Genomic DNA, 14,758 nt, shown 5'->3' with positions numbered 1-14,758 from the left:
TATTCTATGACTTATGGAATAAAATTTGATTTATTTAAGAAATTTTCTAGCTTTAAAAATAAAGTATGATTTTATATGTGTTAATATTTCAATTGATTTAATTTGGAAGATTGTGATTTATGTTGATGTGTAAATTATTATTATTTTTTTTTAAGTTGTGTCCCACTGAGTCTTTGGCTCAGCAATAACTTGGTTATCCTATCACAGGTAAAGAGGCAGATAAAGCAGTAGAGTATACTGCTTGTGACGTGGAGTGATCAGCATTTTGGAGTCATTACTGGGTATATATATTATACCCAGGTAAATTTTCGTTTAATGTATATGTATCTGTGTGTATATATATAATAGACTTGAGTAGTTATATAAAAATTTTGGAATTTTATTTTTAATCAGTGTAAATATTTGTAATGTAAACCTATTATTTCATATTAATGAAATGCTTAAGTTTCTTTTTATATTGTTCAAATAATGAATTGCTTGAAATTGTGTTTGTTGAGATTGAGTTGTGTTGAAAATATTGGAGTTGTGGTTAAGACACATATATTGGGAGTGTTTTTAACAGGTTTTGAAGAACTATTTTCTCAAATTATAGATGACACTCTGACGAAATTTTTATAACATTTTTGAAATCCCGAATTAATTAAAAATTTAACTCGTGACATGTAACACCCCTATGTTTGGTAGTGCGTTCTACTGTTCCGGTGACAGTGTCTAACCGGACAGCTAGGATGCCTAGAACTACATTTAAATGTTAGTGAGTAGACATAAAATAATGAAATACAAGAAAAGAAAATACAAAAAAAAAACAAAGGAAAAATAATAGCAATGAAATGAAACTAAGTTAAACGAGCCAAGATCGCAAATGATGGGTGATCAGACAGGAAGTTACTACAGCAATAGCCCACCTCAGGACTGTAGGGAACCCTCAAAAATTAGTTTCGAGACATAATTAAATACTTATTAAAGTATAAATTTCATTAGAAATATCAAAAAAAAAATTAATTAATTAGTACAAAGAAAAACGAGAAATCAAGAAAACGACAAAACTCGGTGTTACTGAAAAATCGGGAATATAAACTAAATAGGGGCATTTTGGTCATTTGACACCCCGAATTACCTTTTGACCTAAATGTCCATTAAAAAGAAGTAGTATTAAATTTTAAAAATACCATGAAAATGAGAAACTTGACACATAATGTAAATAGTAAGAAATTTAGGTGTTAATTGCAAATTAGGAAACTTAGGGTTATTTAAATGTTAAGTAAGGTAAGTGGAGCACTAAGTGGATTATTTAAATGTTAGTGGACATGGAGGGTAGCACTAACCATCATCTTCAACCTTCATTTTCAACATAGCCGAATGGTTCTCTCAAGCTCTCCATCCATGGCCATTTCATGCAACCTCCCTAAACTCCACCATTTTCAACTTAAAACCCAAAGCTTGCTTCACTAACTTTACTTCCCACATCACAAGGAAGAGTTAGATAGCAATCTTGAGAAGTTTAGTGAAGTTTTGGTCAAGCTTTAAAAGTGGTAAGTGTGTATTTTTAATTCTTGTTTCATTAAACTTTGAGTGGATGTTGTCGTGAGTTATTTTGTGGAAGAAGTTTTGAAGCTTGATGATTTAATGGTGATACACCATTTCAGCAGCCATGGGAATTCAGTATATTTAGCTTGTTTTCACTTGTAAATGGTTGTTTAAGATGTTGATGTAAGTGTTTATGTGTATAGAAATAATTTAGATAATGTATACTAAGTGTATGTGTGATAGTGCACTTGGTTTTGGAAGCTATTTGAAGGAGATGTGCAATTTGGAAACTTTTAAAGTGTAGTTGAAATGTGTTGTTTCATGGTTTGGTTTATTGAATTATGTTGTTTATGGTGGCTGCATGTATGTGTATAATAGATTGGAATTGGATATGTAAATGGGGTATGTTCATGTGGTTAAATTGTGTAAATGGACTTTGGAAAATTCTGAGTTATAATGTGTATGTTGAGAATGGCTACAAGCTATACAAAATGACCAAAATGTGTTGTTAAGTATGTTAATGGTATGGTACAAACCAGAATTGGCATGAAAGGGTTAGCTTGGTAAGTATAGAATGTATAATTGGTATGTGATGAAGAATGTGTAGCAGGGTAGTATATGTTTTAGCTTAGAACCTTAAGTATGTGACTCCAATTGGTATGAGACTATTTGCAGATGAAACTAGGCATAAAATATGCCAACTTTCATGAAGAAAGCTTACCTAAATTCTGCCTAGAAGGTGACTTGAAAAATGACCAACTGGATTAGTGACTTGAAAGCCTGAAAATTGACCATTTGGGTAGTAGTTAGTATTTTGACCATAACTTACTCAAAATAGGTCCAATTGACCTGAAATTTTCACCATGAATAGTTTAGACATATATCTACAATTCTTACGAAGACACAGAAGCCTAGAAATGACCAGAACCAAGCCAAATAGCTTGCAAAATTTTAGGTATCAAAACTGGCCGAACCAAAAGTGACCTAAAAATGACCTAAGCCTACCATTTTAGTGCATTTTGTCCAACATTAGTAAATTGACCATATCTTGGTCTACACAACTCAGAATGACCTGAAAATTTACCCCACGTGTAATAAGACATAGACCTACAAGTTTGTAGTTTGGACCAAAACTCGAAAACTGAGGAAACTAGGTCGTCCAGCTAGGTCAAAATAGTACACCGAAATCCAGTAAATTACAATAAAATGCAATACATTTGAAAATGAATTTGGTAACATATACCAACACTAAAGGGCTATAAAATGTGACATATTGGTCACATTGGAATTTACTCACTTAGAGTGCATCAAGGGTCAACATTATAAGTTGATTAATGAAATGAATTGAAGGGAATAGTACCAAGAAAATTTAGATATTGAATTTTATGATTCGAAACAAATTTATTAAGTACTGAAATACTTTAAATTGTGTGTTTCAGTCGATAAGGATATTGAGAAGCACAAGGAACATTGAGTCAAGGCCTAGGAGCGACTCGAATTAGGTTTGTGCATAACTAGTTTTTAACTGATTTTGTTCTGAATATTTCATATGATTAAATGACATATTTTCTTATGTATTATGTTTAATAAGTATTGGATTTAATTCAATGATTATTGAAATTGTTATAGTATGTATGAATTTAGCTTTGTGAAATGGTATTTCCACAAGTATTAAGCATTGTTGTGGATTGAATAAATTATGTTTTGGAAAATTGTGATAGAACATGTTTTGAATTGTGATGGGCAATTTGCATGGAAAAATGCAAATTTATGATTTGAATTGTGATGAGCATAAAAATTATTGGATATTGGAATTGACTTTGAATCGAATTGTATTGTGATTTATGCTCACTAAAAGGATTGTGATATTGTTTTATATCTCACTATAGATGCTTGACTAGGTTAGTACCCGTCTCTCTCATTTGTTGAGAAGACAATGGAGTTAGTTGTATTTTGATTACCATGGTACATGCAAAGGCTTAGATTCTCCTCTTATTAGAGGTAAGATCTAAGTTTTTATGTTATGGCCCTTTCGGAAGTTTCATTATTATGATGTGTACTGTGCACGATGATTCGACCTCCCCAACCATAGGGAGTTAGAATCACCTCAAAGATGGCCCTTTCGGATTAGTCTTGCATAGTTATTGAGATAAAAAATGGTTTTTGAGATAAAGAATGGTTTTTGGGATAAAGAATGATTTTTGAATAGTAAAGAATTTCGATTTCAAATGGGATTTATGTATAATTGATTTTATTGGAATTAATCTTTATTTCTATAAATTGTTGGAATTACCTTAAATGGTTAGTTATGATTTGATAAATTGAATTTCGTGATCAAAGTCATTTTATACAAATGATTTATATTATTGGCAATGAATATTTTGAGTTTTGGAATTTGATGAGTATCCAGATTTTCAAATTATTTGCTATAATTTTTGTTAAGTTATATTGTACTATGTTTTAAATTATAGTTGTGCACCACTGAGTTCACCACTTTGCGATAACTTTGTATGTTGTCACAGGTGAAAAGAGCATAGAGAAATTGAGTAAGCTTCTTTGAAGAGACATTCAAATCAGCTCCAGGTATACCCATGTACACAGGTTTTGATGTATGCATATAATAATATGTATGTAAATTATTTGAGCAGTTGTATAAAAACTCTTGTAAAATATTTTGGTATGTAATTAAATGTAAATTATTGTAAATGTAAATTTGAGATTTCATTTACTTGAATAGTTTTATAATATTAATTTTGAGTCTTGTAATCAATGAAATATTTCTTTTATGATAAGGTTGGTTTGAAAATGAATTGATTTGATTATTGAGATTTGAGTAATGAGATGAAATGAAGTTTATTGGAGTTGTATTTGAGAAAACATATTGGGAGTATTTTCCTTTGCAGGATTGAAGAATTGTTTTCTTAAAATACAGCCGGCACTCTACCAAAATTTTGAAAAAAAAAATTTATAACACCAGATTTTAATCGATGATTTAAATTTCACAAAAATTATTTCAAAATCCTTTGTAGTATATCTAATGGGTTATCGATAGGCGAAGTACGATAAATCATTAGGTGTACTACGGGATTAGGTTACATCTTACGGGGGAGTAGGGTGTGACATAACATAAACCTTAATTAAAGGCTTTTAATATGTATTCAACATTACCTTACAATTTAAAATAAATAGAAATTGGTTTAAAATCCCTTGTAGTATATTTAATGGGTTATCAGTAGGCGAAGTTCTATAATTCATTAGGTATACTACGGGATCATGTTATGCCTTACAAAGGGGTAAGGTGTGACATGCAAACCATTTATACTACTGTGAAACACATAACTTGGTTATAAAAAATTATATTTCAATTGCTGACATACCTAATTACCATTAGAAAACAAAAGTCCTAATAATAACAAGATCAAGTTTAAGGAATTTACCCTTAAGGCACAAAATCACATTCAAACACCTAATCCGGTTAGTGTAGATCACCAAATGTTGATCCTCTAGTTTATCCACACAAACAACTTGATAAAGGCTTTGTTAAATGAACCAAAATTCCTTTTGTGCTTGCAAGTGATTCGGCCAAGATAGCACAAGTAAGGAGTTTATGTTTTCAAGGTTTAAACCTTATGGAAGTGTAGAGAAACACTTTTTTAACCTTTAATTCAAGAGTTACTAAAATTAATCTTTCTTGAATTAAGCACACAAGGAAGGAAGAAGATAGAAAATTTGCTTTAGAAAGAGAGAGAGAGAGTGTTGGCCAAAAGGAAAAAGAAGATGTATAATAATTATTTTTTTTCTTAATTTTAAATATTTTAATTTCCCTAATTATAATTAATTTGACAGGTATCCACATTTAATTCCATAATCAAATCTGTTTTCTAATTCTCATTAGGCCACTTGTCAAGTTAAGATAATTAGGCAATTAAAATTTTAATTAATTAGTATTATGAAAAATATTAACTACTACTTTCTCTCTCCTTTGACTAAAGTTATATTAACCAAATTAATTTCTTTTCTTCTGAATAATCAATTAAGTTTACATTTAAATACTTTAAATATCAACTTGATTACTTCTATTGTTGAATTTATTTTTAAGTCTTGCTAGGGACTTTACAATCTAATTGCAAACTAAAATTATTAATTTTATTAATTAACTAAACCATTTAATCAATTAATCAAATTAATTATGCTTTGATCATGTTATTCTTTATGTGCGTGACTTTCTAGGCTCATCACTAATTGGCAATGAGAATAATATTAACTCTTTAATATTAGTGGAACTATTCCATACTTAAACTAAAATTTCTTTTTTCACTTTTAGTTCTCATAAATCATGGTTGACACCTAGCATATTATACCATGACTACCTAATTAGTTATGAATTAATCCTTAACTCATGAACCTTGACCATACATACCATGCACTAAAATCTCTTTGTTACAAAATCCTGATTCAAGCCAGAGTTATGATTTATGTCAAACTCTTATTGCTTAAAATCATATGTCCTCATTTTAATTTTAATTCTTAATTAATAAGACTTTCCAGTCTGAAACACTTTTTTGACTAAGTCTATCTGTCTTGGCCAGAAACTTAACTTATTAAGAACAATTTTAATGAACATAGGATTTTATTCATATTTATTAAAGGTAACAGATCCCATCTTGACTAAACACCTATCTTCATATATAACTAGTTAGAGCCAACACATACCCATATACTTATATCTAGTATAAGCATGAAAGTAGTATAAAACTTAAATCACCTATATGCGAGATAACTGTGTTATATTAGGTCAAGAGATTATATGCACTATTATGATCTAGATGATTATGTATTGACAAGAGTAAACTCTATGTACATATCATCTTACATCATTGGTTTGGCCTACTTATCTTATAAATGCCCACTTTTTTTGTTATATGATATGAGACTCACAATTCCATATCATTAGTATCGCATACTAATCGATTGGAACAAACAAATATGACAGTTTATATGGATAAATCTTATCCTCTGAAGTATCCAAAACTATAAACCATAATTTATAGTACTGTACTAAATTGTTCCACACTCATATTCTTAACAATTTAATAATGAAACATCTAACAAGTTACTAAAGGATATTTTTCTATTAAATTTAAATAATTTAAAGTTAAAAGAAAAAGATATATGCCATTAAAGGGAATAAATATTTATAAGATACAATTTCAAGATATGTTCTAGGGTATACTACTAACAAACACAACAATAATACAATGCCCCTCCTGGGCCTACCAAACCAATCAATTCTTATATAAATACACATTTCAACTATTTAGCTTAAAACTAATATTTTGTAAAAACTATCCAAATTAACCCCAAAAATTCTGTAATTATTCCTTGTAGTTCTTAACAATGCTATTCTACTATTGCAATTGGAATTATAATTTTCTAGCTACCCATAAATATTTTATGAATTTTTATTTTAAACTCACCATTAGGTAAAAAGGAGAATTCGGAGTTCGGGTTTACTTACACCAATTCTGACACCTGAAACTCATCTGAGGCATCTAATAATGGAGGGAAGCATTGTAATATTGACCCATTTCTAAAGTAGGTCCAGCAGCCCACGCGTCCTACCCAAAATTACAGTCCCCATCGCCTATGGAATTTCTTTGAAATGAAAATATCTATGCAAAGCTCACAAAATCAAGAGTTAGAATATAATTTTTATTTAATTAAAAGACTCATTAAAGACCCTAAAAAGTTACCAATATGATCATGGGACCCATTAAATTTTTGGTGTTAAAAAAATTCTAAATTGGTGTCGTTGCAAAGCTCTCGACATGTAGGTCGCGCTGGTGGTCTCAAATTTTGTGCAGGATTTACGGTTTGGAAGAAATCTAGCCTGGAAGTCAAAAAGGGCTAAAACTTTTGGGCTTGATTCACACAAATTGCTTATTAAAAATTTGTGAAATTAGTATCTATGGAAAGCTTATGTAGTGTAGAACAAAAAGGAAACAAGACCCTATCTAATTGATGGCGAAATTGAAAATGGTGAGGGAAGCCCAAAAGTCACGTGCGTGTAGGGCACGTTTAGAGCACGGTTTCTCACTAGAAAAAGGACTATCGATGATGGGGAAGGGGATTGGGTGGTGTGTCAGCAAGGGAGGAAGGCTAGGGGGGTGGTGGCCGGCGGTGGTGGGGAGGAAGGAGAGAGAAAAGAGGGAGAGAAGAGAGGAAGTCAAGGCTGCACAAAAAAGAAGAAGGAAGGAAAAGAAGATTGATCTGATTCATCCGATTCGAACCGATTCAATTTGACTAGTTCTGAAATTTAATTTTTGCTAGGCTCTGAGACCCAAAACAAGCCCAAAAATTCTGAAAAAATTATAGAAAATTTAAAAAAATTTATAGAGTCTAAAAATATTTTCAAACTTGCCACATGATTTTTAAATTAATTTTTTAAAAATCATTAAAATTAATTTCCTTGAAAAATAAAAACCCAATTTTAAAAGCCTAGAAAATTTAAATTAAAATACCTGAATATTTAATATATTAAAATATTAAAATTTATACATAAAATAAATATGTAAAAATTTTATGTATAAATTTGGGATGTTACATTCTTCCCTCCTTATAGAAATTTGTCCTCAAATTTTTGTATAAGGCAAAATAAATTCACAAAGTTACATAGCTTTAAGAGACGTGCTTTACATACTAAACAAGTATGGGTATTTGTTGTGCATATCTCGCTCTAACTCTTAGCTGCATTCCTCTTCATATCGATTTCTCTATAGGACTTTAAGCATAGGGATTTGTTATGATCGAAACTGTCTCATCTGATAATACATTATGGCCACTAGTTATTCCTCAAAGGTCAAGTTCTCATTTAACTCCACTGTGTCTGGTTGTAGCACATGAGAAGGGTTAAGGACATATTTCTTAAGCATGGAAATATGAAACACAGGGTAAACATGATAAAGGTTTGGTGGTAACTCCAACCGGTAGGCAATTGCTCCCACTTTGTCTATGATCTCAAAAGGTCCTATGTAATGGGGTGCCAACTTGCCTTTCTTTCCAAATCTCATAACCCCCTTCATAGGAGAAATCTTTAAGAATATATAATCACCCACTGCAAATTCTACATCTTTTTGCCTCTAGTCTGCATAACTCTTCTACTGTTAAAAGCTGTTTTTAAATGTTCTCTGATCAAAGGAACCATCTTTAAAGTGTACTACATCAAATCTACATCATGTACTCTTACCTCTCTAGTTTTTGTCCTACATAAAGGGGATCTACAGTTCCTTCCATACAATGTCTCATAGGGTGCCATTCCAATACTAGAATGATAGCTGTTATTATAAGCAAACTCCACCAATGGTAGTTGATCATCCAACTGACCTTTAAAATCCATGACGCACATACAAAGCATATCCTCTAGTGTTTTTATTGTCCTCTCAGACTTCCCATCTATCTGTGGATGAAAAGCCATGCTAAAATTTATCTATGTGCCAAGTGCTTCCTATAGCTTCCTCTAGAACTGAGAAGTGAACTGGGGCCCTCTGTCAGATATTATGGAAGCAGGAACCTCATGCAATTTGACTATCTCATGAATGTTTAACCTTGCATACTGAGCAATAGAGAAGGTGATCCGTACAGGTAAAAAGTGAGCCAAACTGGTCAAATGATCCACAATAACCCATATGGAATTATACCCTTGGGTAATATGAGACAACCTAGTCACAAAGTCCATAGTGATCATTTCCCACTTCCATTCTGGAATGGGAATCTACTGCAACTTCGCTAACGGCCTCTGATGCTCAAACTTTACTTTCTGACAAGTCAGGCACTTGGACACAAAGTTTGCTATATCTCTCTTCATACCATTTCACCATTACCTATCCTTCACATCATGGTACATCTTTGTAGATCTTGGGTGAATGTTGTAAGATGTGTAGTGTGCCTCCTGCATAATCTTATTTCTTAGGTTGTCAAAGCACACATACCCTAGAGCCTTGCATAAAAGTACCATTTCTATCAAACCCAATTTCACAATCTTCTCCCTGTTGCACCTTTTCCATGATCCATATTAACTATGGGTCCTTATTATGGAAAACTCTAATTCTATCCCTCAAATCCAGTCGTACTCTGAAATGTCCAAAAAGTGCACCCGAAGCAGTTATATCTAATATTCAGCTCATGCAACTCTTATACCAAAGGTCTCCTCTCTATTATTATATGATCCAGGCTATTAAAAGGCTTCCTGCTCAAAGCATCTGCCTCTACATTTGCTTTACCAGGGTGATACTAGATGGTGCAGTCATAGTCTTTCAGAAGCTCCATCCAACTCCTTTGCCTCAAATTTAAATCCCTCCGCTGAAAGATATACTTCAAGCTTTTATGATCAGTGTATATCTTGCACGTTTCACTATATAGGTAGTCCCTCTAAATTTTTAGTGCAAAGACAACAATCACCATTTCCAGATCATAAGTGGGGTAATTTTGCTCATGTTTCTTTAGCTATCTAGAAGTATAAGCCACCACTTTACTATACTATATCAAACACACCCGCACCCAACTCTAAAAGCATCACAGTATACTGTATACCCTTCTCCACTCACAGGTAAAGTTAACACAGGAGCTATAGTTAAACAGTCCTTAAGCTTCTGGAAACTTTTCTCAAACTCAACTAACCAGAAGAATGGGACATTCTTTTAAGTCAACCGTGTCAAAGGAGCTGCTATCCTGGAGAAGTTCTGTACAAAGCATCTATAATAACTTACTAGGCCTAGAAAACTTTACACCTTGGTGACTATAGTAGGCCTAAGCCAATCAATTACTGCTTCAATTTTCTTAGGATCCACTTGAATGCCTTTACTAGAGACCACATACCCCAAGAATGAAATACTTTCCAACTAGAACTCACACTATAAAAACTTAGCATGTAGCTAATGCTTCCTTAAGGTCTGCAACACCATCCTTAAATGCCAAGCATGTTCTTCCTTAATCTGAGAATATACTAAAATGTGATCTATGAAATCAATGACAAAGCGATCTAGGAATGGTCTAAACACCTTGTTCTTTAGATCCATAAAGGTTGTTGGTGTATTAGTGAGTTCAAACGATATCATCAAGAACTCATAATGACTATACTTAGTCCTGAATATTGTTTTTGGCACATTCTCACTCCTTATTCTCAGCTGATGATAGCCTAACCGTAGGTCTATATTACAGAAGTATCTTACTCCTTGCAACTGATCAAACAAATCATTAATTCAAGAGAGTAGATACTTATTATTAACTATCACCTTCTTCTGTTGCCTGTAGTCAATGCACAATCTCAATAACCCATTCTTCTTCTTTACAAATAAAACTGGAGCACCCCAAGGTGATGTGCTTGGCCGTATAAAACCCTTATCCAGAAGCTCCTGTAGCTATTCTTTCAATTCTTTTAACTTTGCTGGAGCCATCCTGTATAGTGGTGCACAATATCTATGCAAAATTCAATCTCCCTATTAGGTGGCAACCTAGGAAGCTCCTTGAGAAACACATTTGTAAATTCCCTAGCAATAGGTACATTTTTAACACTAGTACTGTCGCAACGGGATTTTGCGGTCGCCCGGACGATCACTCACCGAAGTGGGAAAAGTGAGGAGTCGCCACCTTAGTTTTGAGGGAAACTAAAGAAAACCATTTAGGGAGTTAAATTAAAAATGAAACCACTTCAAAACAGAGATTCTAGGTTCGGGGTCCATTAACGGGTGGGGAAGGTGTTAGGCACCCCACCTCGTCCCTTAACAAGGGTAAGTAGATTTAATTTTGTGTCCTTTATAAATTAGTTAGAAGGGCTATAGTGGGAATGTTAATCCTTTTGGTAAAAGGAATGTTTGATTTTTCACTACTTAGGATTACCCAGATACATAAGTAAATGAGACAGCCTTAGTGAGTTGACGTTACGAATTGTTCTGTGTTTTGGGATTATCTTGCATACGGGTTGAAATTTGGTGTGAGAATAGGATAAGAACTCTCCTCCTATCTCTTTTTAATATTTATTAAAATGTGAATAGAGACCGGATAAGAACTCTCATCCGATCTCTCTTTGGATTATTTATTAAAATTAGAATTGGAGGTAGTGTGAGGGTACTCCTCCGATCTCTTTTATGTATTTATTAATATTTCGAGATGGGAACCGGATAAGAATTCTCCTCCGATCCCTATTTAATAAAATTTTGAGTTGAGACCGGATAAGAACTCTCCTCCGATCTCTTTTAAATGTTTATTAGAATTTGAGTTAAGGCCGGATAAGAACTCTCCTCCGATCTCTTTTAAATTAGAAAGGTGCACGAAGGTATTTTTCCGATCTCCGAATTTTGGTGCCCTAAGAACCTAGAGATAAGGATCACGAAGTTTAAAGAGGTTGGGGATAGGACTTATCAATATCCTTCGGCTAGGCAGGAAAATGAGACTGATTTACCGACCTCTCATGTATTTATTTTACCAATATTTATTTATGACCAATCTACTCTGCTTCTTTTACTTCCATTTTATGGCATCTTTGCCGAATCGTTGCGTTTGCGTCCTAATAGTTTGACTATCTTCCTTATGTATTATTCAGATTTTCCCTTTAAGAGAGATCTTTAGGTTGCGATTACCTACGTCTTACGACCATTTACACTCTACTAGGAACCGGAAAAGCTCGTATTGAAATGACGAAGATTAATAAAGGCACACTAATCACTAAAGAGATGACTGAGAATAACATTTAGGTCTCTTTGCACGAATGAACTTGGAGAAAAATCACATACGCAAAAGGACGGAGAGACTACGAAAGAAATGAACGCAAACACTTAATAAAACAGACGTGGGCTCTTGCAGGAGGAGCTGAATGCAGTAGGAATAATTATGGGGTGGCCACTAGAAACAAGACCGCGGTGATTAGCTGAGAGTTGATGTTCACCGTGGAACTGGAGGGAGCTTAGCTATGATGTGATTAGGTCAAGATAACAACCGAGTGGGATTTGAGCTCCAATGAAGGGATGAAAATAGAGATGATAAAGAGTTGAAAGTGAAGGCGTGATCGGGTGATGAACAAGTGGAAATGTAGAGTTCGGTGTTCAAAATCCTTTTCAAGAAACACTTGAAAACTAGTTTCAAAAGTCTTTCCAATCAATACTTCAAAGTAGCGAATAACAAATGAATGAAATTTTGAGTTCTTCTGCTATAATAACACCTTTCTTTTTTAGTCAGTCCCTTTTTTTGAGCAGTTTTTCATGCGGTATTTATAGGAATCGGTGCTCCCCATGAAGGGTCGGGATTCATTTTGAGGAGATGGAGAGTCGGGATTTTGAAGTACATGATCGGATGTTCAGAATTAAAGAGAATCAAAGCGAATGGTTGAGATCGCTTCTCAAAATATTTGTCCTTTTCCTCTTTTAATCAGCGGTCTTGAATCCTTTGTCGGAACGATCGAGGTGAGAGTGAAAGACGCCGGTATTGTCGTCTTCTCTCTTGATCCAAGGGTTCGGATTCATCCTTACAAGTGAGATCAGCGGTGGGGATTGGGATGTCAGGATGTCATGACATACCGGCACTGTCGCATTGCGGGCGATTCTTAGGCGTCGGTGGAGATCTCGTCGCCGCGCTTTAACTACCTCGGCTCTGATTACGGCGGTTATCGAATTTGTCTTATTCTTCTTGTCTTAGATCCTCCCTAGCTCCCATTCCGATCTCTCATGCGATCTCCTATCTCCGATCTCTTTTATCCCTTGATCGCGGATTCGGTCCAAGCATTAATTACATCTCGATTTTGAGCGTCCGCCGTTTTCCGACATTAAATGCCCATTTTCCCTATATATACCTGTTGATAGTGGCATTTCCTTCATTCGATTTTCTCTCTTTCTCCTTGTTTCTTGGTTCTAGGCTCAGGAAAGTTAGGCTACAAGCGTGGTTTTGATCCTCTTAGATGGAATTCCCTTTTCTCGGCGGAAAATTTACGATCCGGTGATTGGATGATCCTAATTGGCGATGGTGAGAGCTGAATTTGACCGATCCGTATTGCGGGCTTGGTTGTACCGATCTCGAGTTGCCCAAGCGAGTTCATTCGGCTTCTCATCACATTGAGTGTTCGGCAATGATTACGATCCACATTGGGTGTTCCGACGCGGATGAAGCATCCGATCGGCAATATCCTTGGGATCGATTATAAAGCGACCTTTGGAACACTGGGAGTATCCTTGGCATTAGTTATAAGCGATCCATGGATCTCTGAGTATCCTTGGGATAAGTTATAAAGCGATCCTTAGATCGACCTCTTCGGATAGGATTTTCTAGAGATCACGAAATGATGTGATCAATGTTAGTGTAATCCGATCTCTAGAGATCGCCCAAATGATGTAGTACATCAATGTAATCGATCTCTAGGGATCACCCAAATGATGTAGTCTGTCCTTTATTGTAATCCGATCCCTAGAGATCGCCCAAATGATGTAATCCGATCTTTTTGCAAATAAAGACTTTATTTTGCAGTTATCATCTTATTATTTTTGCATTGATTATTTTCCGATCTCTAAGGTGGTTATCCGATCTGGTTCTTTACTTGAATGACACTTGACTAATCCTTTATTCAAAATATTTAACTTATTATGCGATCTCAGATTAAGATCTCTGAACATTCGGATATTTGAGAAAAGTGTCGAGCAGTGTCGAGTCTCACCAATCGATGCGCCTAGAACCTTGCGAGCATTAAATGCTCGGACTAGTATAAATAGGGAGGGTTAGCGGTTGTTTTCTCATTTCATTTTGATCTCCTGCTCATAGCTTCGAAGTTCTCTCATTTTCTCCGGTTTCTCCGACATCGATTAGACTCTGGTAAGGACTTTGATCTTCTTTTTTTGTTTAAGTTCTTTGTTTCTTTTGAAAATGAGCGGTGCCGAAGGTCGAGAGCGCGAGCCCTCCTTCCATTGAGTTCTCTTGGTCATCGTCGATGAGGAAGAAGCGGCCGCCAAGCACGCAACCCGAACCTCTTAGGGTCCTGCTCCGGTCGGTAGTCGTACCATTAAAGCGTCTGGCGCCCTTGTAGGGAGAATCTCCTATAGGCGAGCTACGATCGGTTCTTGAGAATCCGATCTTGATTCGTTTAGCCAAGAATATAACATTCGGCCCGACATATGCGAGCTAATCAAGTGCCATGGCGACCTTACGTGTCAATCACTTCTTTGAAGAGAACGACATGGTTATGGTGTCACGAGGA

The sequence above is a fragment of the Hevea brasiliensis genome, chromosome 17 (genome assembly GCF_030052815.1).
Source record: "Hevea brasiliensis isolate MT/VB/25A 57/8 chromosome 17, ASM3005281v1, whole genome shotgun sequence".
NCBI lineage: Eukaryota > Viridiplantae > Streptophyta > Magnoliopsida > Malpighiales > Euphorbiaceae > Hevea > Hevea brasiliensis.
This window is presented reverse-complemented; position numbering follows the sequence as displayed.